At 41.9% G+C, this 27,167-nt stretch overlaps 2 long non-coding RNA genes across 6 annotated transcripts in view; both read left to right on the forward strand.

Annotated features, from left to right (window-relative positions):
- The window catches only part of LOC111093744, a 31,565-nt gene extending 9,641 nt beyond the window's left edge, over positions 1-21,924 (forward strand). The window contains exons 2-3 of the long non-coding RNA XR_005383118.1: positions 5,151-5,283; positions 21,380-21,924. This is a non-coding gene — a long non-coding RNA (uncharacterized LOC111093744). The remainder of the gene's footprint in view (positions 1-5,150; positions 5,284-21,379) is intronic.
- Positions 21,925-24,819: 2,895 nt separating this feature from the next.
- LOC102154952 overlaps positions 24,820-27,167 on the forward strand; it is a 92,853-nt gene continuing 90,505 nt past the window's right edge. The window contains exon 1 of one of the 5 annotated variants that reach the window (XR_005383124.1): positions 24,820-24,911. This is a non-coding gene — a long non-coding RNA (uncharacterized LOC102154952). Of the gene's footprint in view, positions 24,912-25,072; positions 25,149-27,167 lie in introns of those variants that run through there. The other 4 variants (XR_005383119.1, XR_005383120.1, XR_005383125.1 and 1 more) reach the window with 4 other exon arrangements.

Consider the following 27,167-nt stretch of genomic DNA (forward strand, 5'->3'; position numbering starts at 1 on the left):
AGTTATGGAATCCAACAGAATAAATACAATTGGCTTGATAGAACAAGCAGGGGAGGATGCTGACATTCAGCAATGTTCCTTGGTCTTTTATTTTTTCCATGATCACTGCCCCCATCACGATGCAGTGTTAAAGCCATAGACTTATCATAGGTCTCTATCTGTACTGTGGCATGTTGGAAAGCCACAAAGTATTGTATATCTAACTTTTTTTCTTTTTGGCCCCGAAGAACCACTTTTCATCACCTTAGCTGAGGATGCCTGAAGTAGGAGGCCCTGATCTTATCAACTAATTTGAATGCTCTAGGATCAACTTTGGCAATCTTGGGGTCATACTGCCCTCATATTTGTTGTCCCTACTTGGTTCTCAGTTATTTCCAAGTGATTATGACTTAAATGTTGCAACTAGCTGGCTTTTGAGGTAACCTCATTGCATTTAGTAGGTTGAGATTTTGCTTTAAGTAACAGAAAAGTGAAAGCTAACCGCTTATGCAAGATAGTTTATTGCTTACTTTCTTTCACATAGAGAAAGGCCAGAGATGGGATTGAGAGTATGACTCTGCTCTATGTTGTCTTGAAGGACTCAGACTCCTTCCATTCATATGGCTTTGTCAACTGTACATGGTGGCCTGGTCTAAGTTGGCTTCTAGAAGCCGAGGTAGCAGGATTAAGGAACATAGAAATCAGGGAAGGCCTGTGACGGCTGTCTGTTGAGGTAGGATTCAGGAAGCTGCCGCATAGCACTCTGACTCATAGCACATTGGCCAGGACTTAGCTAGCTACATCCCCAAAAATTGAACATTTTTATATATAGATTTTTTACTTTACTAATATTAATTTAAATTGTTCATATCCTTTTTTACATTTTAGTGTCATTTTTCATACTAATTTGCATAAGCCTTTTATATGGTACAGATATTGTTTTTTATGTACATATAATTTGCAACAAATATTTATATCATTCTGTTTCCTTTTCTGTAAAATCACTTTTATTATCATTATAAATATACATATTTATATAATGTAGTTTGTCAATCTTTTTATATAGCTCCTTTATCAACATTTATTGCACATCATTTTAAAATAGCTTCTCTCTTTACATTTATGATGAAACACTTATAATACATAAATATATTATAGATATGTGCATACACACATGTGTACAAGTGTAACCTGAATTATTATTGTTTTATTTCTGTCTTTCAATAATCTCCACTGTTTTAATGATGTTTTACAATCTGTTTTTCAATGATGAATAATGTTAACTTTTATTTTACCTGTCATATCCTTTCTTTAAAATAATATCCATTTTTAAAAGTATTTATTTTTTAATGGAGTATCATTAATATTGACCAAACTTTGGTAAATGAATACAGGGGAATAGGCCCCTACATCACCCATGACCCCAGGAACAGGACTCGTATCGAACACTCTGAGAATACTTCTGCTCCCTGGTGCTGGGGGGAGACTTAAGCTCAAATACAGGCTAGGTTTTAGGTTACCTGAGAACCTCTCACCGGTCACCTTTTTGAAGGAGTGATGTGTAAGAAATAATGTTTTACTCCAATTTTACTCCTCAAACACACTCCTACTTTCTCTTAACATATGACCTAGCAAACACCCACTACTAACTTTTAATCCTTGTCCTAGAGCCTAAAAGATCAAAGAATAAAAAAAGAGGAGGGATATTTATAGAGAATCTGACCTGGAGAGACACATGGCAGAGAGAGGGGAAAAAGAATCAAGAAGGAATGACTGAGTGATTCTGATTCATGGCTGTTCTCTTTGGTTACTCTTCACACTTAAATGCATATGAGCACTCACTGCTTGTTCCTTGAGTTATGCTCATCTCATGCCATGGCCTATACCAAGTTAAAATACTATCGTCTGACTTAAAATTACAGACCTATTGCTCACTTTAGAGTCCTGTTACAAGCAAGTTTGCCCTTTTTGGGGAAGCCCAGGTGGCTCAGCGGTTTAGTGCCACCTTTGGCCCAGGGCGTGGTCCTGGAGACCCAGGATCGAGTCCCACGTCAGGCTCCCTGCATGAAGCCTCCTTCTCCCTCTGCCTGTGTCTCTGCCTCTGTCATTCATGAATAAATAAATAAAAAATCCTAAAAAAAAAAAGAGTTTGCCCTTTTTGTTATAAGAACATATATCAAATATAGATAGGACTCAACTGATATGAATTTATTTACTTTAGGGAGTCATAGCTTTAGATAAATTTCCTTGAAGTTGCAAGTTGAAGTTTTATCCACTAACTCATCCAAGTTGCAGCTTTCATCAGATAGTTCTTGAGCTCCACAATTCCCTTTGTAAATATGGAAGCTCAATAGAAGGAATGATGCTATATGTTGGTTTTAAACCATTTATCTTGTTTTATATAGTTTTTGCAGAAAAGTTAAGTAGAACGGAGGGTTGATTATTTTGGCCATTTGATTCCCAAGCCTATCCAAGAGAAGGAGCAACCAACCATCGGATTTATTATAAAATTTTACAAAATTCAGCTGACAAATTCCACCAACTTTTCTTTCCTCACAATCTCTGTCAAAATGAATCCTTTGGAAAAATAAAAATTTAAGAGGATGGTCAAAATGCATGTCAAACATCAACGAAAAGCAAATGTCAGAGCAGACATCTCCTGGCCACGGAAACATTTGTTTTAATAAATTTCCCCCTTGATTAGTTTTCTCTTGAACACCACTAAAATAAACACACACACAAAATCAGCCTTCAGGGTTTTCTATTTGCTGTGATTGTGTGGTTCAATCCATTAGAAAACTAGCAGTACATAGGGCTTCCCACACCCCACTTGAGGAATCACAATTTCACAGTTTGGTTCCCAGCACTGCCTTGCAGGGCTGCAATCATAATGAGTTTTTGGCTCTGGACATGCAAGCAGAAGTCTCTTATGTTGGCTTCTCAAAGGGGAAGGAGAGAAACACTAGAGGAAACAGCAATTATATTGCTCTATAATAACACAAAGAATTGTTCCCAATACTCATATGTACGTTACTGATATAATGTGTCTTTTTTTCCCTCAAATAATGATTTTTTTTTCAGAATAAAAATGGTACAGATTTGTATAAGCTAAACCATAGGAAGAAGCCTGGGAAGCTAAGGTGTTGTGCCTTACAGATTTAGAGCATTATTTAACTGGGGTCTTAAAAAAAAAACAACTCAGGAAAAAAAGAAATGATCAAATCCAAGAATTTGATCACCTATGGAATCTCTGATATAAAATGCTTTATGGATAAAGTATTTGTTTTTTTAAAATCTGTCTTACTAAAAAATATTATTATGAAAATAAACCAGTTTATAGGATATAATCTCATCATATGCAGGGCAATAGGGCATATCACATTTATGTTTTGTGGCACTTCTCTAGAAAACAAGGTCACTGAGCAACCAGAAAAGTCTGAAGTTATTTTAGCATGTGCTACTCCAATGCTCTGGAGACATATGACATCAGGCTCCTCACTAGCACTCCTTCCTACCCGAGGCAAAGTGATATATGAGAAATCGCACGGGCCTTGAAGTCAGCTAAACTTGGGGACACATTACAGCTTCTCACTGCTTCTGTGTCCCTGGGTAAGTTTCTTAACTTGTCTCTGCCTATTGTAAAAATTTAAAGATTGAGACAAATACTTACCCTGCTAGGGCATTGGAAAGGTCAGTGACAATGTATTTAAAGTATCCATCATAAACTAGAGGGTATTATGCTAGGCAAAATAAGTCAGAGGAAGACAAATACCTTATGATTTCACTCATTTGTGGAACTTAAGAAACAATACAAATGAACATAGGAGAAGGGATGGAAAAATAAAATATGATAAAACAGAGAGGGAGACAAACTATAAGAGACTCTTAACTGTAGGGAACAAACTGAGGGTTGCTGGGTCGGGGGTTGGTAGGGGGATGGGGTAACTGAGTGACGGGCATTAAGGAGGGCACGTGATGTAATGAACAGTGGTGTTACATGCAACTGATGAATCACTAAATTCTACCCTGAAACTTATGTTAACTAAATTGAATGTAAATAAAAAATTAAAGTATCCACCATAACGAGTATAACAACATGGGGATTTAATAACTACTGGGAAGTACTATTTTTATCTTCCCTTCTCTTATCTCTCCTACATTATTTTCATGGATCATGTATGGCAAATATATCTTAATTAGATGTACTTGCATTCCCACCCTCATCCTCTTTCCACACCCCGGAAGACACTGTAGATTGATAATGGCACTGTATTTCGCTGTTTGGACAGTCCTAGAATCGAGTTATCTTACTAATTTGCTGAGGGAGATATTGTGTTATATATTGTTGTTTGGTAGGTGTTGCAATTTCCAGGACACATTACATGCAAGCAAAGATAAATTTGTTTCATCATTTCTCAGTTTTTCCCTTTGAATTTTATTATGGCTTAATTTTGTACAATACTGGAAGAATAAAGTAAGTGGCAATTCATTTGTGCTATCAATGTTTTAAGGGCTGGTATGAGTAGAATCAGGTTTTATTATCAACAGGTACCTAATTCTCATCTGGTTAGTTTCCACTCGTTTTCCAAAGAAATTCCGAATCCAAAGGGAACAGTCTCTGACACTGTATTTCCTTGCCTGTGCTGAGAAAGTCCAGAACCAAGTGTGCTTGTGAACATACCGATGAGGGAATGGGGAGAGAGGATCTACCTTGCTAAGCACCAGGTCTATACTGTACCAAAGAGGGTCAGCCATTAGTGTAAACCCAAAGATAATTTCGCTGAGCAAAAGTTCCCAAGGATAATTTCATTAAGACAGGTGGGAAAAGCTGTATCAGAGTTGCAATAATTGCCTTCATTTTCCTGTTATCTCTTTTTTCATGTCACTGAAGGCCATAATTTAGATCTCTAGGTGGGCTAATGTGATCTCTCTGTGATTATACTCTTCGCCTAACTTTAGGTTAAGAGGGTCCCAATAGTTTTTAATGATGCTGCTTTTTTTTTTCAATAAATAGTAAATTTGTACTTTTGTAGATTTTATTCTTTTAATACTGAGAATTACTTCCATAAAAGATAGATATAAAACGACATATCTAAATATTAGAGATGAGTACCCTCATATTAAGTGAGTAGTTAAGATTTAGGGTCTTTTTCTTGATGTGTATTATGCAGGATTCTGAGACGGCCCTCAGATTTCCCCCTCCTGGAGTTCATGTTCTGTGGTATCTCTTCCTGTTGGATAAGGATGGGACCTATGAATCGATTGGATGTCACTGCTGTGATTAGGTTACACTATATGATAAAGGTAAAGGGAATTCTCTGGTGGGATTAATGTTGCAAATCAGTTGACTTTGAGTTAATCACAAGGGATTATCCTGGGTGGTCCTGATGTAATTAGGTGAGCCATTAATTGAGACCGGGGCCTTCTCAGGTTAGATTTGAAGCAGCAAATGTTCTCTTGTTGGTCTTGAAGAAGCAATTGCCATCTTATAGAGAGGACAACACGAAAGGCACACTAAGGAGCTTGTTAGAACAACACCTGGCTGACAGCCACCAGTAGAGCAGGGACCTGTTTCACAGCTGCAAGGAGCAAGATTCTGCTAAGAACCAGTGAATTTAGAATAGGACCTCAGGTGAGAACACAGCCCCAGCCAACACCTTGATTTCGCTCTGTTAGTCCCTGAGATGCTCCATTGTCCAGATTCCTGGAAACTGTGAGATGAGAAATTTGTATAGTCGTAAACTACTAAATTTATAGTAATTTTTCACATATCGATAGAAAACTAATACACTGGACTAAGAAAATATTTGAACCCATCATTTTCTTTTTTACACAAGAAAAAAAAAAGTCCCCCACTCCCTTAAAAGTTTATTATTTCACCTGGAAGCTGTTTTGATTCTATCCCGTATCTTCAAAGTCATTGTTTACTCTCATCTCTAATGAACATTTAACTATGCCAGACTATAGAAGATAATCTTGTGTCTCTTCTATGTCTCTCTTTATCTCTGAAGCTGGTGCTTGCTTTGGCAGCACATATGCTAAGTATCTCTGAAGCTTTATCTAAAAGAGTTGTCTACTGTTGCTTTCTGAAATTTACCTTCTGTCATTCACTGCAAACTAGCTAAGGTACTAGTTTCACTGTCATTCACTGCAAACTAGCCTACAGGTACATTATTACCATGTTGGTTTGTAATATTCTTGCTAATGAGTCTAGCAGACATTTTCCAGTTCTTCATCATCCTTGACCACTCAGTAGCATTAATGCATTCATTTTTCAGAACAGTTCTTGTGGCTTTCATCACATTTTACTTCTCATTTTCTGATTTCATCCTTGGCTACTTTTTTTTTTTCTTTAGCATTAATTGTTGGTATTATTCCAGCTCCATCCTCTACCTTCTCCTTTTGTCAGTTTAGATAGTATCCCTGAACCGTCGCATTTACTCCCTTTATTTCAATTGCCATATATATGCTGATGATCAGTCTATGGACCAGATCTTTTTTCTTTGCTTCAAACCTGTGTGTCCAGTTGTCTACAGGATGCCTCTAATTGAATGGCTTAGGCATCCTTAATGCAATGTACATAAGGTTCAATTCACATTTATGTCCCAGATTTAGTCTTTTCCTACTGATCCTATCGTAGTGAATACCATCTTCCTGGTTACCCAATTTAAGGGATTTGATATTATCTTAGCTCTGCTGTTGGGCTTCTCCCTTTCCCCTATCTCCACATTTATTCATTTACCACATTCTGCTAGTCTCACTATGCCCGATCTATGTCCACTTTTAAGTGTTTAGAAGACACCAGTATCTCTTTCTATATTCTGCAATATCCTCAAAGTCAGTTTCTTTTTTCAATCTAATTAATCTGTTTCTCTGCATCGCACCTGACATCATCTTTATAATGCACACACGTGACTGTGTCACTTTCCTGCTTAAAACTTGAATGACCTCTTTTCTTCCGGGTAGAATCCCAAACTCTTGAACAGAGCACACAATCTTTTCATCATCCTCCCATCCTTACTTTTACAACCCCCTCCCCCACTGCTGTCCACGACCTTTTCTGCTGTCCAGCTCCTTGCCTCCAGGTCTTCTGATTGCATCTCCTCTGCCAGGGAACTTCCATGTCCACCTCACTTCTCTCAGTTGGCCCACTTACTACTTACACTGAGGCTGAAGAAGTCTGCTCTGATCTATATACCTGCATTAGGTGCTTGTCTTTTATACCTCATTGCACTGTGTCCTTAGATTTCAAACTCTGTAATGGTTGAGTGACTTTTCTACTCTTTCAGACAATGACTTTCCTTAGGTCAGGCCTGTTTCCTTTTCATGATTGAAACCTCTAATTCTAACATGGTGCCTAACACAGCAAAAATATTTTAGGAAAAGATTATTGATCATCCAAACATTCCTAACTTTTATCATATCTTTAAAATGTACTAGTAAGTATATAATATTACCTGTATCAGTGAATTTCTTATTTTGATAATAAATATCCCATAAAAACTACATAACAAATTTTTACTCATATAATATTTCCTAAAAATGAAATTATATAAGCACATTTAAAAAAATAAGGAATATTTCCTTCATAGTCTGTTTATATGTCAACTCAGTTCCTGTGTTTTTTGTTTTATTAAAGCAAAGTTAGTACTTTATTCAGAATAGTACTGGAAGTCCTAACCATAGCAATCAGATAAGAAAAATAAACAGGAGTCATCTTGGTAAAGAAGAAGTTAAACTATAAATGTTTGCAGATGGTATGATACTGTACAGAGAAAATCCTAAAGACTCCCCAAAAATGTTACCAGAACTGATAAATGAATTTGGTAAAGTTGCAGGATACAAAATTAATATGCAGAAATCAGTAGCATATCTATACACTAAAAATGAAGTAGCAGAAAGAGAAATTACACCGTTTGTAATTGCATCAAAAAGAATAAAATACCTAGAAATAAACTTAAAGAGATGAAAGACCTTGACTCTGCAAACTATAAAACACTAATGAAAGAAGTTGAAGATAATGAAAACACATGGAATGCTCATGGATTGGAAGCATTAATATTGTTAAAATGTCCATAGTACCCAAAAGAATCTACAGATTCGGTGCAATCCCTATTTAAATGCCAATAACATTTTTCACAGAACTAAAATAACACTAAAATTTGTATGAAATCACAAAAGACCTCAAATAGCCAAAGCAATCTTGAGAAAGAAAAACAAAGCTGGACTATCACAATTCCAAATTTCAGGATATACTACAAAGCTGTGTTAATCAAAACATTATGGCACTGGCACACACAAAAAATATAGATAGATGGATAGATAGATAGATAGATAGATAGATCAATGGAATAGAATTGGGAGCCCAGAAATAAATCTACACTTACACACTTACATGGTCAATTAATCTATGACAAAGGAGACAAGAATATACAATGAGGAAAAGATAGTCTCTTTAATAAATGGTGCTGGGAAAATGAGGTAGCTACTAAAAGAATGAAACTACCACCTTTTAAAGACTGCACACACACACTTTAAAAACCAAAAAAACCCCAAAAAACCTCAAAATGGATTAAAGACCTAAATGTGAAACTTGAAAGTAAAAATCCTAGTAAATTCTCTGATACCAACCATTGCAACATTTTCCTAGACATGTCTCCTGAGGCAAGGGAAAGAAAAGCAAAACCAGACTATTGGGACTACATCAAAATAAAAAGCTTTTGCATAGCAGAGGAAATTATCAACAAAACAAAAAGGCAGAAAGGCAATCTACTGGATGGGAGAAGGCATTTCAAATGATATATCCAATACAGGGTTAATATCCAAAATATATAAAGAACATATACAATTCATCACCAAAAAACCAATCCAATTAAAAACTGGACAGAGGACTTGAATAGATATTTTTCCACAAAAGACATAGAGATGCCAACAGACACATGGAAAGATTCTCAACATCACTAATCATCAGGGAAATCAAAACCACAATGAGGGGCGCCTGGGTGGCTCAGTCAGTTAAGTGTCCAACTCTTGATCTCAGCTCAGGCCTTCATCTCAGTGTTGCTTGAGTTCAAGCCCTACTTAAAAACAAACGAACAGGGGCACCTGGGTGGCTCAGTGGTTGAGCATCTGCCTTTGGCTCAGGGCATGACCCCTGGGTCTTGGGATCAAGTCCCACATCGGGCTCCCCGCAGGGAGCCTGCTTCTCCCTCTGCCTGTGTCTCTGCCTCTCTCTCATGAATAAATAAAATCCTTTTTTTTTTTAAAGACTGCATGTATGCTAGCATATAGAAAGGATATAATTGAAGTAATTATCTAGATTTTTAAAGTTTATTTATTTATGTATTTAAGTAACCTCTACACCCAGTGTGGACCTGGAACTCAAGACTCTGGGATCAAGAGTCCCATGCTCTTCCAACTGAGCCACCCAGGCATGCCTAGATTGTTAAAGTCAAACAAAACAATGAGGGAAACCTTTTTAAATTTGAATTAAAATGGCAAAATTTCTATTTATACATTTTACTTTTCAATTGTACATTTTTTTTGGAAAAAATACTGTATTTTCTTAGTCATCTAAACTTGAAATCCCAAGCCAGTTTTGAGTTTCCTCTCCCACGCCTCCTGCTTATCTGAGCACCTAAACTTATATCCAACCTGTTACCGAGTTCAATAGTTTCTATCTCAATGTCTCAAAATGAATCCATCTGATTCTTCCTTGGCTTTCTCTTCCTCTATCTTCTCGATATGGCTCTTTTTTTTTTTTTTTTTTAAAGATTTTATTTATTTATTCATGATAGTCACAGAGAGAGAGAGAGGCAGAGACACAGGCAGAGGGAGAAGCAGGCTCCATGCACCGGGAGCCCGATGTGGGATTCGATCCCGGGTCTCCAGGATCGCGCCCTGGGCCAAAGGCAGGCGCCAAACCGCTGCGCCACCCAGGGATCCCGATATGGCTCTTTTGTAGTAACTTCCTCACTAGCCTTCTCCTCACACATAATCCATCATATAGAGAGACTAGTGATGCCATTTATTTACTGCAATGCAAAGATTTTCCATCGTTGAGTCATGAAAAGAGTCCTCAAGCTTACTAGCCACAACCCGTGTAACGTGGCCTCCTACTCTTTCATTAGCTGTCCCTCCACTTCCTTATTTGAACCTGACAGGAAACCAAACCCACACAGTTCAGCCAAACCCCATCCTATGCTTTCCAACCTTTATATTTTTGTTGTAGTGTCTGCTAATTCTTTTCAATGTTCTTATCCGTCTTTCTAAACTCTGGCACAAGCATCTTATGAAAAAGCATCTACTCCACAAGCAGTTCTTGGTCTCCCAACCCAAAGACACCCGTTCTTTGAATCACTTTAACGTTCTCTATCCTCTTACATCACTTATCTTAAAATAGATATTGGTAGGGTTATCTTATTAACAACCCTCTCCTCCCGCCCCAGGCACTAGGTCACAATGATCCTGAGACAATAGTTTCTTTTTTTTTTTTAATAGTTTCTTTTCATAATTTCATCCCCCACAGAGCCTAAGTTGGCACCTTAGAACTGTATTTACTATTTTTTTTTTTTGTGGAAACAGAATTGAATTTTCATTTATTGACATACATTTGAAGAAAGTATTCCATTTATAAAATGAAGTAGAGTATTGAAATGAAGTAGAAGTAAAGAGCTGTTTAGTCAGGATCAAGTATGTTAAGAAAATTTAGTGCTCAGCTTAGGAGTTCTATTTTAGCTAGATTCATTTTTCTCTTTTAACTTCTCTTCATTTTTGCTATATATGTCTTCATGTAGATATAGCAATAACTATTTCTCTTCCCTGATGTCAAAGAATTCTTCCTCTATTTGATTTTCCCTAGGGTTAAGCAGAATGACTTAGAATAAACCAAATTTGACTTGAATCCTTACACATTTCTGAAAATGTCAAAGTTTTAAATTGCACACCTCTGTATAGGATTTGTGAAATCTTGACTTCCAGATTCTGCTTTGAGCAACAAAACACACCATGCTTAAAATCGAGCTCATTTGAAGAACACTGAAAGTAAACTCTCAAAGAAATATTACTCAGAATATCACTTCCTCTCAGACATATCTCAATATGCTCAACATAACCATCTGCAAACTTCTAAGCCAAGTGAATGAGTGGAATTGATATCAGCCAGTGACTTCTCTAAGGGGGGAAAGGTGACAGCATGAATGGAGGATAAATGCTCTATTATCTCTGTATGTTTGTGGGGTACTTTCAGCAGCTGCACTTTCAGGAAGTCATTTCATTAATGGCTTTTTCTGGCAGATATTTCCATAAAATACTAACCTGGATACATTTAATCTTTACATTTTTGGGAGAAAGCTGCTTAATTTGGAGCATGTTCACTTCTGTTGAAATGTTGCTGTTGAAAGCTGCATGCAGATCTTTTGAGAGGCCACATGCTTGAGTCTCTATTTTTAAATTTTCATGACAGCTTTTACACTCTCCTGAGCATGCAGGATCTAAGTTTCTACTGAAGCATGTAATTACCAGCAATGACTTAGCACCTGCCATGTGGTGCCAAGTAATGGCAAGTGGAAGCAATGTCAATAAGAGAAAATTGGCAAGCTGGAGATAGCCAAGTGAGATACTCAGAGACTCACATACTCTGGCAAACATTTCTACTTTTGCTAGTAGCACAAAAGAACTTTATTCACAAGGAAGTTTATGTAATCTTCAGCTTGCCTACATCAGAGAAAATAAAAGGGCTGCTTTATTGTTTAGAATGAAGACATGGCTTCATTCATGAGTTGTGTCCTACTTTTCCAAAACTATTTCCCACCTTCCCTGTCATTTTATGTTGCCTCTAGTACTTGGCTTGCTCCTTTGGATTAGGATAATACCTATAGAAATCAACTCTCAAAACATCTAGCTATGACACGGAAACCCTAGGAATGGGGTTGAAGATGAACCAGTAAGTTAGTCTTCAAGATGTACAGGACTCACCTAAGGGGGTTATTAAAATGGCAAGTTCCTAGGCTAATTCCTCAGAGATTCAGATTCAATAGATCTGGAATAGAGCCCAGAAATCTGAATTTTTTTTTCCTGAAGCACTAAGTCCATGGACTAGACGACAGGAAAGGCACTGCTCTAACTTGAAAAAAAAAAATCAGCTTCTTTCTACTCAAAATGTGATCTGTGGACCAGCAGGAATGTCACCTGGGAGCACGATAGAATCGCAAAATCAGTGGCCCCACCCCACTTATGGGATGAGAATTTGGATTTTGACAAGATGTCCAGGTACCCCGTATTCCCATTCAAGTGTGAGAAGCCCTGCTTTCACAAACACTTCGGATTTGGTTACAGGTGCATAGTGAATTAAATTAGCTATCATTCTGAAGGACAGTAGGACCCAGAAGAGGATCCTTTGGGTGGAAGGGTGGGCTCCCACAATTGGGTCGTCAGGTGGGAACATGGTGGCAGGAGGCTTGAGGCATCTTGGGAACAAGCTGAGGATCGAGCTGGCTATGAAGATAAGCAGGGCAGATCTCACAATGATCCAAGCACTTTTCCATCTAATATTGAAAAGCACTCAACTATATTGCTTATTCTTTAGTTAAAAATATTCTATGTAATTCATGTATATTTTGGATGTTGTTGTGATAAATTATTATAGTCTGGTCATTATGCTGTAATGTTTGATGGCTAGGACAGACGGATGCTTTCTGAGGCCTTCTTTTTTTGAAGTTTGTACAGATTGACACATAGTTGCTGAATAATTCAGGGTGGAAATATCTGATATTCTTTAGGTAGCCGTGATCTTTAGGCCTGTCCACAGATGCATTTTGCCGGTGTCAAATGATCTCAATTAAGATTAAAGTTTCAAGCAAATCATCGAAGCTATGTTCTCTGAATGAGTCTTGAATCTTGGTGAAATGAATTCAGCTATTTTAAGCATCTATAAAGCAGAATAAATTATATGATAATAAATTAAATCACATAACCTAATGAATGTACTTCTTGTCACTTAGCGAGATAACTATTACAAGCTAAATACTAAAAGCTGTGTGTTTAATTGATAAAAGCACATTTACTGCATTAGAAATACATAAAGTTACCCTGCAATGTCACTGACACATAGAGTTCTGTCTCATTAATTCCAGAGACCCTGGGCAAGTTTTACGGTAATTTTGATACATTAAATTTCTTGGTGTTTTAATTTGGATTTTGTAATCTTTTTTTTTTTGCCCAATAATTATTAACCTCACAAATGCTAGATTTGTAATTAATTGGTATTTAATTAGTATATAACCAGTAAAGTTATAATCTCTAAATGAAGTTTTATTTCATTTAAAATAATTGCTCATTTTAATTTAAATTTTTTTTCACAGTAGTAGTGAGAGTTTTTATGCATGGCATAATGAACTTGGTCATTCTTCCTAACTGAACAAGCAAGTAATCTCCTTTCAGGTTTAGTGCAGGGATTTAGGCTTCATTCTTGATGGAAAAGATACTCTGAAGTTTTATTTTCCTTCCAGAAAATAAATCCAAATCACATATTTTCTTCCTTTGGGAACTTAAATAGAATAATTGTTTGGTTTATGACATTATAATTAATGAATAAAAGATAAAAACAGTTGAAAACCAAGAGGTGTAATTCTACTTTCAATGCCCTGATCTAGGCAGTATTCTTATCCCTCAATGAAAAGAGACAGAATCATACATATTTATTTATTTTTTGATGTATCACTCTTTCCTTAATTTCCATAATGAGAAGAATCACCTGTGGTACTTGTTTAAAAATACCACTTCCTGGCGCTCTCTGGGAGATTCTGATTTACTGGGACTGGGATAAACCTTGACATTTGTATTTGTATCAAGGACCTACAAATACAAGTGATTATTTAAATCACCAGAGAATGCTGGGAAACATTGTTTTTATACTAAGACCCAGAAAAAAGGAAATTCAAAATCACTTGTGCCAAAACAAAGTATAGATCTGTGCTCCAAAACTTAGGTGTATGTTAGGAATCCTCTTTTGAAAATCCTGAAGGCCAAGGCACATCCAGACCAATTAGACCGTACTCTCTAAAGTGGGATGCAAGGATCAAAATGAGTCATTTAGGAACTACCTCATAAAGGGTGTACCAAGTCCATAGTTTCAATTATAGAGTCATTGCCTATTCATTGAGACAACATAATACAAAAACACTGAAATAGGAATCTAAAGCAGTGGTTTTAAAATTTGAGCTTCTATCAGAATCACAGGGAAGACTAGTCAACATAGACTGGTTAACTCTACCCAAGAGTTTCTATTAGTAGGTTTTGAATGGAGCCCAAGATCTTGCATCTCTAATAAGTTCTAGGTAAAGCTGATACTATTGACCCAGGAAACACATTTGAGAACCCATGTTCTAGGGAAGGATGAGAGATGTCAAATGAGGGCATGGTGGGACCAAATTAGATGGAGCTCAATCCTGGGGGAAATGTTAATCTGCTAGACTATCTCCTACATGGCATTATAATATAAATAGCTAACTGTAATAGAGTACCTACTATGTGCCAGATGTTCTAAACATTATTTTTATGGTCATTAAAAAATAATAGTCATTTATTTTTAAAAATAATACTACATGACAGATATGCTATAATTATTTCTTTCTTTTTCTTTTCTTTTTTTTTATTCTTTCTTTCTTTTTTTTTTAAAGGCTCCACATTCGATATGGAGTGGGGCTTTAACTCATGACCCTGAGGTCAAGAGTTGCATGCTCTACTGACTGAGCCAGCCAGGTGCCCCTATCATGGTTTCTATTTTACAGTTGTGGAAGTTGAAGTACAAGGAGGTTAAGTAACTTATTCAAGGCAATGCAGTTAGTAAACTGTAAGAGCTGGAACTGGAATCTAGATGGTCTGGCTCCAGGGTTCACGCAGTTAACCACTGTTGCACTCAGGGAGGTGAAGATGGACAAGATTTGTTCAGACTATAGATGTTTATAGAAGATTTAGAACTCTCTAGCTTTCTCTCTTTCACTATCCCCAAGAGAGAATTCTAGAGAAATATTTTGGGAAACTAAATATCTGGACCAGAAACCAAAGTAAAGGGAAAGAAGGCAGCCAGATCCAGAAACAACTTACATGTATAAGAGTAGGAGGAAGACCAATTTAAGAAGGAGTTTAAAATATTATAACTCTGTTGTGCCTTTCTGTAAGAGTATGGAAATAAAAGACAAACCACTGGGGGTAAATACTACCACTGTAGAAAAAGACATGACATAAATGATGTTCAAGGGCTGAAACATGCATCCACCTCAAAATAACTGTATCTGGAGAGGTTTTGGCTTTCATTAGGCCAGCAAGAATACAGGCGTTGGCAACAGCTATTGCAGTTTCATCTTTATGAATCCGTAAAGGTGATTTTCAGTTAGGAAGATTCCTGCACTTATCAATTTTTTCTTTCAACCATCAAAAATTTATCTACTACGTGTTCAGCATCTAGACACTGAGGATTCAGCAGTGAATAAATTAGAACATGTTCCTGTTGGGACAGCACTTATATCCTAGTAAGGGAAGTGGCTACTTATTTAGTAAATAAAATACTTGTAATAATTTAGATGTTGAGAACATTGTTTTAGAGAAAAAGCAGGATGATGGGGGCATGCAGAGAATATGATAGATGATAACACCATTTGCTCATATAGTCAGGGAAGTCCCTGATAAGCTGATAATGAACAAAAATCTCAAAGAAATGTATTGTGAGGGGAAAGGATAAATGAGACCTTAGAGGCCTAGAACTAGTCACCTGGTTTCACAAAATGAAATGCAGGTGCCCATGTTATGCATAGCTGGGCCCAATGACAATGCATTCCTTTTCGCACCTGAAGAAACCAATGTCCACAGGAAAGAAATCACCCAAACAGGACTGTAGGCTAATTTCCCAAGGACAAGGCTTACCTTCTCTACACCTGGCAAGTGGGCTGCATGGGATTCTTGCCGATATAATTCCTACGGGCTATAAATGGGTGCTAACTGGAAATATATATTTATATATATTACATTATACAGCATATTTTATATAAAATATATTTTATATAATATATATTTATAAAATATATAAAATATATAAAATATATAATGTAATATATTATACAGCATATTTTATATAAAATATATTTTATATAATATATATTTATAAAATGTATAAAATATATAAAATATATAATGTAATATATATAAATTATAGATGTCGATAGGTCTAGATATTCCAGGCTTTGCTTTTGCTTATCCTGGAAGAGAAGGAACTGTAGAGATTGCAGGTCAGTTTTGAATAGAAAATTCTCTATCAACTTGACCTACCAAGATATGTTTCTTTTGATCAACAGAAACGTTTTACTGCTAATGTGCAAGAAAGAGCAAGAAGATACAACATCCCATGAGCATATTACATTCTTTGACTCACTGAGCTGTGTTTTCACTGTAGATTGGAATGGGAAATTAAAACATTTCATGTTTAAAATAGATGGTGGTGGGATTCGAAAAGCTGGTTTAGTCAATTAAATACATTGAATATGAGACGGTACAGTGGGAAATGCACATATATTTCTTTTATTTTGTCTGACTTCATTATCCTGGGACCAGGATCCAATTCGTACATTCCAGGTGAGGAAGGTATCATCGTGTATGACATGCTATCCCAGCCATTAACTTGGGGCATATTCCTAAAGAACTTTGGGGGTAGGTATTAGTTTTGTGCCATAAAATCAAATTAGGGTTAAGTGTGAATGGAATCCCATTGGCAAACTGTAAAGATGGTCTCTGATTTTTTTACCTTTAAAAATCTATGATATCTTCCTGGAAATAGGGCATAGGAGAGACATTGGCGTGTCCGTTCTTATTGTTTGTTTTATGGGTAAGCATTAGATTCCAACCAGAGAACCCCACCATGGTGGGAGGATATGGCTGAAAGCAGGTACTAAATGGAAAGGTGGAAAGAGAGGCACATGGGAAGGGTACCCAAGAAGGGATGCAGTTATACTAGTCCCAAGAGACAGAGTTAGAGTAAGAAAATACCGCTTGTAACGAACCCTCTCGGATCTCATGATGACTAGTGGCTGATGTTGGGAGAAGCCACTTGAATTGCTTTGCGCAGAGAAGAGAAACAGATGCTTGGTGAGTTAAGGGTTCTTCCTAAAAACACTTCGTTATAATGAAAGTCTGTCATATCAACTTGCCAGAAGCTGGCTGGAACTACAGTGTGGCTTACAAATTGTAGCTTTCATTTACCACTTTGGGTTTTTTCAAGTATCCTAAGAGAAATACTACCACAAATTGAAAGGGAGAATGTTACCCGAGTCTACATATATTTAAAATGAAGAAAATCACACAGATAAAATTCTCTGACTGCAGTGGAATTAAATTAGCCGTGAATAAAAACAAAATAACCAGGAACCCCCCCACCCCGGCCAAGTACTTGGAGATTAAAATATCCAATGTCAACAATACGTGTGATGGCTTGATCATTACTGGCAGACGCCAGGGGTTGTAAGAGATTTTAGGAGGATTCAGTAACTAGGACAGGCTAGAATGTGGACTCCTATCGTCATGATTAAAACAACCTGCTAACTTCGATTTCAGGCCAAATTTGAGTAACTCTATTACACTTCCGTCCTATAAACAATTAGAAAAACAGATAAAATATGTGAAACTAATGTCTTCAGACATTGGACTAAGCATAGCACAGCACTGTGATGAAAAAAAAAAGGAAGGAAAATAAGATGAACCCTGTGATTGCCCTCTCCCTCTGCCTAGATGCTCTTCGGCTAAGTGCCCGATGTCCGTGTGTGTATGGGAGGGAGGGGTATTGGCTCCTGAGAAGAATATGGTGGGCTTGCTAAGCTAGGCAGACAGAGATTGGAGGTCAGGAAGACTGAGTGGTTGGTAGGTGCATGCAGAGTCCTGGAGATGAACGTAGAGAAGATTCTCTTCGAAACTGTTGCCGGACACCCATCTGGGCATCCGCAAGTAACGTGCGTGAGGCCAGCCAGAAACTCTTGGACGCTTGTAATTTGAATCATTTCTCAAAGTATACGAGGCTGAAAGATGTGTAAGGTCTGAGTAGGTTGAAGACCCCTAAGAATATCTGGGGTGTTTAATTAAGATCCTGGAAGAGTCGAACTTCACTAGTAGACCCAGAGTAAAGGATACACACCTGACTAATCCCGACAAAGCTTAAAGACAAGGCTCAAAAGGATAAAGCTGACCCACAACTTAACTATCCTCCACAAAGTTTAACATTCTTTACAGAAAAACAGCAAAACCCAGAATAAAGATAAGAATCAGAAACAGTCAAGCCAGAAAGCAGTGGAATAACATTTTGAAAGTGTTGGTGAAATAAAACAAAACAAAATACATTGTTAACCTAGAAATCTCTATCCACTGAAAACATCCTTAATAAAGGATAAAGGCAAAATAAAAATATTTTCAGACCAGTGAAAGGTGAAAGATTTTAATTCCAGAAGACCTGAATGAGAAAGTTAAAGGAAATTCCTCAGGCAAGAGAAAATGATGCCAAATGGATACTCAGATTTATAAAAAGGAATAAAGAGTGCCAGAAGTTGTGAATATGTGGGTAATTAAAAAAAAAACATATTTCTCTATATTAAAAAATTCTTTAAAATATAATTCACTTTTAGATTGCCTGGGTGGCTCAGTCAGTTAAGCATCTGTCTTCGGCTCAGGTCATGACCCTGGGATCTTGGGACTGCGCCCCTCAGCGGGGAGCCTGCTTCTCCCTGCTTCTCTGTCCCCCTCTGCCCCTCCCCCTGCTTGTGCTTTCTCTCTCTCAAAAATAAAAAAAAAAACTTTCAAAAGAATATGTCACTTTTTAGTGAAGTTATAACAGTGATAATCCTTGAAAGCAACCACAGAGTTGGAGAAAATACTTGCTATCCCCAAGAGAAATTCTAGGGTACTTGAGGAGTCTTTACTTTCTTTGGTGCTCTGCAGTTTGAACTATACTTTTGCTACAGGTATATGATCATAGGGAGGGGTTTATAATCAAATGTGAGGATATCTGTGTTATTGGCATTTTTATTATTTGAGTCTTTAAGTATTTGTATAGTCCAGACTTTTTTTTTTTTTTTTTTTCTTTTCTGTAAAGAGCCAGATAGTAGTATTTTAGATTTTGAGCACCATGCATTTTTGGTAATGACTATTCAAATCTGTCATGTGCTGTCATAGGCAGTATGTAAATGAATGGGCAGAGCCAGATTTGGCCTATGGCTAATTGTTTGCCAATCCCTGGATCTCATTGTCTATCCTGTGATGAATTTTATTAGGCACAAGAGTTGGATATGGTGGAGCCGAGAAATCAAAGAGGGAGTTCATTTCTTTTAAGGAGTCCATAGGTATTTTATATTCCATATCTTATATTTACATCTTCTGAAGTCACTGAGGACTCTAAAGCTGTTTTTTATTGTTTCAACTGACTTTTCCATTCATGGTAGCTGCTTTCATCGTTTATTCGGTAGGTTGTGATTGCGATTGTGAACTGCACTTGATTTGTAGGAATTTGGGGCCTGGATTGAAGGTGCATTTTCAGAGGATTTGTATTTGTTTCTTCTGGTCACCAAGGTGTGTGAAGGATCTATGACCATTTAAATTTTTCAGTTTGAGGTTTTCCCAACTGTGATACTAGTGAACCCTAGGGTAAGAATAGATTTATGATGGTAAATATCCAGGGAGGATTTTATTAGTAGTGTTTTTGTGGTTATCATCATCTTCGCCATCATCATCATCATCAATCTCTTCCATCCAGAGCCCTGACCAATATTGGTAAGTTACTTACCATTTCTCTTTATTGCTCAATGGAGTTTTTCTGGGCACCCTTTCTCTAAGTGGACTCAAGTTCAGGAGCTCCATTTTGCAAGGGACCTCAAGGGACCTCAAACCTAGTCCCCTATTCTTCATGCAGCTTCTAATCTCCACATTTTCCAAATAACTATCGTTAATTTGTTGAGTGTATCCATCTATCCCATTCTTATGCCTGTCTATCACTTGGTTCTGAACTTAAATTTGGAATATCAATACAATTTATTAGGCTGCCTATAGATCCGACGCTTTTAAAATTATGAACCCCCTCATAATAAAAATGTTCTTGTGTCATACACACACACCCACACAATTATATATGATGCACATGTACTCTGGAGACAATCTGTGGCTTTCTTAGAATCAAGCTTTAAGGATTTCTGTTAATTATTAAATTATTTAAAGTTTGAGTGAGCTGTTTTGATTAAAATCAAATTCAAAATTAAATTGCATTACAGTAATTGTAATTTTTGAGTGTTGAATAGAAGACTTGATATATAAATGGGATCTTGTGGGTATGTTGGGGTGGGAGAAAATATGAAGAACGATTAGAGGCTTTCCACTTATAAATGGAAGTGGCATTATTGGCAATAAGCAAAGTACTCTGGTTGCTTTGATAATTATGTGGTGGTGTTTCCTGCTCTAGATGAGTTGATGGTTTGAAGGAACAATGATCAAGGGAAGGTTAATGTAGTTCCTTTATCCATTCTTTTTTGTTTATTGAAGTCTAGGAAATTTTTGCTTTAACAGTGTGTTCTTTGGGATATACAGAAATGAAGTAAGGGCTTCATGAGCATCCTAAGTCAAAAGATAAATATTTTCACTGAATCCATAGGTTCAATAGAATAGTTAGGATTGTATATTAAAGTGTCTACAAGCATTTTATCTATTAAGTGTTTTGTCGAGGCTCATATCAATATACACTTTTTAAGTGACATTAATTAGAGTAGCATTTTAAAATGTCTTGGTAATGGATTTTTAAGGAACAGTATTATGGTTAAATGAATCGACAACGGCCTGGGTTCAAGTTAGTGACACAGGTTTCTTTATAGAATAATTTTTTAGAAACTTTAAAATGCAAATGGGCTACCGTGAGTCCCTAAAATGAGGTATAACAAGCTGCATTTTGTACTCCCATTTAAACATGAAATCCTTTTCTCTTGGTGCTTCTCCTGGGACAATAGGTTTAAGACTTATCTGTCTCCCTTTATACTACTTTTCTTTCTATTGAAATATGAAAGAAAATTTACACATGTTCATGTCATGAATATTTATTCTTCTTTATTAAATATATAGACATTTAAATAATTAGCACTTAAAATGGAAACTATGAACATAAGAGTAAGTTGGTTTTTCGTATAAATCTAAATTATCAGGATGACTAATATAATAAGCAGAATCTGTCAAATCAGACCTGCTCATTACGATTCATCCCAAGTCTCTCAAGACAATTTATGCGTGGCAGACACGAGGACCAAAATGCTCACTGCCAAATCCCCCACATGCCTAGAAATGCTCTTGCCTAAAACCTTACGTGTTAAGTGTAAAACATGTTTTCCTTTAGGAGTTGGATTGACTAAGTGAAACCTGAAGTTTAAGATGCTAATAACAAATGTTAACACCGTGTCTCCTGCAGTAACGATGTGTCATTTATTACCTACGAAGAAAACTCATAATTACATTAATAAAACTCAATAATGAAACCTTAAGTACTATCTTACAGATTTTATTATTATTTTTTATTTATTCATGAGAGACACAGAGAGAGAGAGGCAGAGACACAGGCAGAGGGAGAAGCAGGCTCCCTGCGGGAAGCTGGACGTGGGACTCGATCCCGGGACCCCGGGTCACACCGTGGGCAGAAGGCAGGCGCTCAGCCTCTGAGCCCCCCGGGCGCCCCTGATCTTGCATATTTTAAAACACATTACTAAAGTCTTTGAAAATACTGCATCTCCTGCGCTGAGCGCCCCGCAGCCTCCAGGGGTGTGACTATCGCTTGGTTTATGGCCTTACCCCTATCACTATCTGGGAAGTTTCAAGCACCTCTTCGCTGTCGAGCGGGTTCGTGCAGTGGCTCGACCAGAGCATGCTTCACCCCCATCGCATCACAGCCGGTAAAAAACAAATTAGCACGCGGTGGGGGGAGCTCAGCTTCCCCCTGCCTCCAGGTCCTGCTGAGGAGGGGGGTCCTGGCTCTCCTCCCTTGCCCAAAGCCCCATGGAGCCCCCCGTACTCTGTCGTTCAGGACTCATGGGTGGGGGGGCTCAGCCTGGCCTGGCGGTTTGCCGCCTTCCCTTATTTACTGGGGAGCGGGCCACCCCGCGGAGGGCACTGTGGCTCTAACGGGGGAAATGAAAACAACCCGAGGACAGTCTTCTTTGCAGAATTTTGGCTTCATCTCCTTCTTGGCTTTACTTCAGCTGCCTCTGGGCTCCTGTCTTTGGCTCCTCGCGAGGAAGACAGTCACTTGTGTTCCTTCCGTTGGCCGACTGGCTGTCAACCCGCAATCTTCAGGGGCCCCGACCTGAGGTTCGTGGCCTGCACCCGCCTCTCGCCCCAGTGACAGTAACCGTGTCTCTTTGCTATTTCTCTTCTCCTTAAATGTGTCCCACGACACACATTCGCGCAGCCAGGGCATCTATGTAGTTTCACCTTAAACTTTTGTGTATTATCTAAGGAATGGCTTTGGTAAACTCAGGAAGTTAGGACTCCACGGTAGACAATGGCCTGGAAGGTCCACGTGAAAGTATTTTAACCTATATATTTAATAAACATATAAATATAATGTATAATCACGTCCCACACAATTTTCTTCTGTGTTTTGCAGTATCCAGATACATAGAGATGTCTAGAGTATGGGTTTAAAAAATCATCACGTGTTGGGGCGCCCGAGTGGCTCAGTGGGTTAAGTGTCTGACTCTTGATTTCAGCTCAGGTCATGATCCCAGGGTCATGAGATTGAGCCCTGTGTAGGGTGCCGCACTGGGTGTGGAACCTGTTTGTGATTCTCTCTCTTCCTCTGCCCCTTGCCCCTTATTTATTTAAATGAATAAATCTTTTAAAAAACTATGTTGGTCTAGCATCTTTACTTAACAATTTAAATTTGTAAACAAAAGAGCTTAAAAAGGCTATTATATTTTTTTCTGTTAATTTTTTTACTTTATTAAGAATAATACCAGAACACATGTGTTTAGTTGTTCTTTTTTTTTTTAATTTTCATTTATTTATGATAGTCATACACAGAGAGAGAGAGAGAGAGAGAGGCAGAGACACAGGCAGAGGGAGAAGCAGGCTCCATGCACTGGGAGCCCGACGTGGGATTCGATCCCGGGTCTCCAGGATCGCGCCCTGGGCCAAAGGCAGGCGCTAAACTGCTGAGCCACCCAGGGATCCCTAGTTGTTCTTTTTGTAATGCAGTGGTATCCCCCAAATCTGTAAGTAACATACTTAAGATGTGTGGTCACCCTCCAGTGACTTCACATTAATAGCTAACAAAATTATTATTCAATTTTCTGTTACAACTGAGAAATCAGTGTATAAAAGTGCAGAAGTGAGTATTTCCTTATGGTACGTTACTGTGTGCATCTTTTGAAAATGAAGTCTATGCACAGATATGAATTCTTATAAAGAATTAAAAAAGTCACATGACTATTCCAGCAACCATAAAAAGTGCGTTTTTTATAGAAAATCATCATTAAGTTCTGACCAGTGTTTTAAATAAATTTTATGTAACTAAAACCCCACCCCACCAACCGAAATCACATTGGTGATAACAGAAGGGAAGAGTGGCAAACTATATTATGGGCATCAACTCCAGGAAGGTCAAGGTACCAACCTTGGATTAATACGAGGAGGGCTTCATAACTTAAGAGACTCGAAAACACGCAAGTTGCCTGACGGTCCTAACTGTGATGAAAATCATCCACTGAAGTGGGTATTATTGTAAATCTTTGTCTACATGACAGATTTACATCTCCTTACCTCCATAAAATTCACCGTTAATGGCACAACACCTATTAAGCTGAGATATTTCTAGGTGTAGTACGTCATGGTATTTTCCTGTATAGTTTACATTATTCTTGGCATTTCACTGCCTGTCTCATGAGATGGCTGAGAAGGAAAATATAGTAACTTGCACTCACTTCTCAAGGACAAAATGCCACATCTTACCAGGGGAAACAGAAAGTGAAAAGCAAATACTGAGCACAACAAGGCTGAAAAATGTGGCACCTGAGAAATCTGGAGACTTTCGGGGGAAGACAATTTTGTTTTGTGTAATGCAATTTTAATACATTACCCAATTCCCAGTTTGGGGGGCTTTTTCAAAAAGGGACAAATAAACATTTGCAAAAGCTCATTGTTTGAGCTGGACGTAGACAGGTCGGAAAATATGAGCTTTGACATAAAACCCCGTCTCCGGGCTTAAGCTTCCACCAGTGCTTGTGCAGGGAGGCCCCGGGGCCTCAAAAACACTTGGGGAACCTGCGGCCGCACTTTCTTACAACACAGGCCAAGCAGGCTTTGGGTAACGCGGGCGATTAAAAGGTCCCGGCTGTCCCGTGAGATGCGCCAGGGCGCTGAGGGCGCGGGGCCTGATGCCCTAGGCCCTCCCACCCGCGGCCGCAGCGCAACCCGCCGGCCCCTTTTTCTCTCTTAGGAGAAACAGTTAAACAGTTACAAGCCTGCTCTTAACTTCGGACGCGTTGTTGGGAAGGTCTGGGCCGTCAGGTAAGGCAGAAAATTCTATAAACCGATACCCCTGGATTGTTTGCGGCCCGAAGGGGAGGTTTCAACCCCGACTGCAGCCTTGCGCCTCTGCGGGGGGCCGGTGGTGTTTCCTCAGGCGGAGCCTGGCGTTGGAGCCGCGCAGGTGCACGTCACAGTGCACGTCGCAGGTGCACGTCGCAGTGCACGTCACAGTGCATGTCGCAGGTGCACGTCGCAGTGCACGTCACAGTGCATGTCGCAGGTGCACGTCGCAGTGCACGTCACAGTGCATGTCGCAGGTGCACGTCGGTGCCGCGCCTCTCGGGCGGCCCTCGGCGGGCCCAGTCCCGGGGGCAGGTGTTCTTCCGAGAACCTTCTCCCGACGCCAGGTGAGGAGCCAGGGTGGCTTCCCGCGGCGCTAGCTCTGGGGAGGGCCGTGGAGCGGAAGGCCTCGCCGTCGCCGGGCGCCTTTCCTCCGTGGAGCCGAGAAACCGGAGGATGGACTCCTCGGGATTCTGAGCGAATGGTCGGCAGGAGCGCTTGTCCTCCTCCTGGGGCTCGCACGGAGCGCCGCTGGGTCCCCCGGCTTCTCGCCCGGCGCGGGGGAGAGGGGCTCCCGGCCCAGGGTAAGGGGGACCTCGGGGGGGAGGAAGGGAGGGGGGCTCGGGGCCCGGGAGAGGGGAGCTCGGGGATGGGGGGGCTCGGGGCCCGGGGGGAGGGGAGCTCGGGGCCCAGGGGGTGGACCTTGGAGCCCGGGGGGCTTAGGGGGCGCTCGGGGCCCAGGGGAAGGGGGGGAAGGGGGGGACCTCGGGGGCGGGGGTGGGGAGGAAGGGAGGGGGGCTCGGGGCCCTGGCCCGGGGTGGGCTTAGGGGGCGCTCGGGGCCCAGGGGAACGGCGGGCCTCGGTGGGGGGCCCGGGGCCGGGATGCGCTGCGGTCTGCGCGCCGCTGCGTGACGGCGGTGGGGATGGCGGGGCCGCCTCGCCTGGCAGCGCCTGCGGAGACCACGGTGGGGCAGGGTCGGCGCGTCCGCGGCCTCCGGAGGCGTTTCCTGCAGAGCGTGGGGCGCGCACGGTGCCGCGGCCCTGACACCCGTCCCCGGCCTCCCGTGCACCGGAGCGAGGAGGCGCCGGCGCGGCCGCCCGACGGTCCCTGGGAACCCAGCCTCTAGCCGGAGCCCAAGGTCAACGAGGTCGTCGGAAGGGACGGAGGGCGCCCCGGGCCCCGCGAGGACGGCCGTCGGGGGGCGGCCGCTGGGCGGGGGGAGCCCCGGGCGGCGCCGACCGCGGGGCCGCCCCTGAACACGGACACCCGCGGGGCGACGGGCCCCAGCGCGGCTCGCGGGGGTCACTCGGCCACACCACCCGCCCGACAGGTGCCCCCGGGCCTGCCGCCGCCCGGCTGCCCGAGGACGAACTAAGGATGAGAGCGTCTGAACGAAGCTGCCGGCCCTCTGGAGCCCAGGGGCCAAGGCGGGGCATCCCCCCCCCCCCGCTCCCCCTCCGCCGCCTGCACCCCCGCTGCCCTCGCCCTCCCCCGCCACCCCACGGCCCGCCCCCTGAACCCCGCGCTGCCCTAGCCCCTCCCAGCACCCCCCCGCCCGCCAGCACCCCCCACTGCCCTCCGCCCTCCCCCACCCCCGCTGCCTCGCCCGCCTCCCCGCACACCCGCTCTCACCACACCCACCGTGCCTCGTCTCCCCCGCACCCCGCCCGCCACCCTGCACCCCGCGCTGCCTCGCCCTCCCCACACCCCACGCTGCCCGCCCTCCCCGCACCCCCCGCCGCCCCCGCAACCCCCGCTTGCCCCGCCCTCCCCACACCCCCGCTCCCTCGTTCCTCCCAGCACCACCCGCCCGCCCCAGCACCCCGCGCTGCCCCTCGCCCTCCCCGCCACCCCGCCTGCCCCGCCCTCCCGCACCCCCCGTGCCCCCGCCCTCCAGCACCCCAGCTGCCCCGCCCTCCCCGCACCCCCGATATGCCCCGCCCCCTCACGCACCCCCCAGCTTGCCCTCCGCCCTCCCCCGCACCCCGCGCTGCCCTCGCCCTCCCCGCACCCCCCGCCCGCCCCGCACCCCCTCGCTCCCGCCCTCCCACACCCCCGCTGCCCTCGTCCTCCCCGCACCCCCCGCCCCCCCTGCACCCCTTCCCTCTCCCTCCCCACCCCCCGCTTCCCCCCTCCTCCCCACCCCCCTCTGCCCCTTCCCTCCCCGCACCCCCCCCCCCCCCTCCCGCACCCCCGCTGCCCTCGCCCCCCCGCACCCCCCGCCCGCCCCCTGCACCCCGCGCTGCCTCGCCCTCCCCGCACCCCCCGCTGCCCCCCGCCCGCCCCGCACCCCCCGCTGCCCCGCCCCTCCCCGCACCCCCCGCTGCCCCCTCCTCCCCTCACCCCCCGCTGCCCCCGCCCTCCCCGCACCCCCCGCTGCCCCCGCCCTCCCCCCCGCACCCCTCTCTGCCCTCGCCTCCCCGCCCCCCCCCCCCCGCCCTCCCCCCCTGCCCCCGCCCTCCCCACCCCCCCGCTGCCCCCCCCTCCCGCACCCCCGCTGCCCCGCCCTCCCGCACCCACCGCTGCCCCCGCCCTCCGCACCCCCGCTGCCCCTCCATCCCCGCAACACCCCGCTGCCCCGCCCTCCCCGCACCCCCGCTTT

Source organism: Canis lupus, chromosome 33 (assembly GCF_011100685.1).
Source record: "Canis lupus familiaris isolate Mischka breed German Shepherd chromosome 33, alternate assembly UU_Cfam_GSD_1.0, whole genome shotgun sequence".
In the NCBI taxonomy this organism is placed as follows: Eukaryota; Metazoa; Chordata; class Mammalia; order Carnivora; family Canidae; genus Canis; species Canis lupus.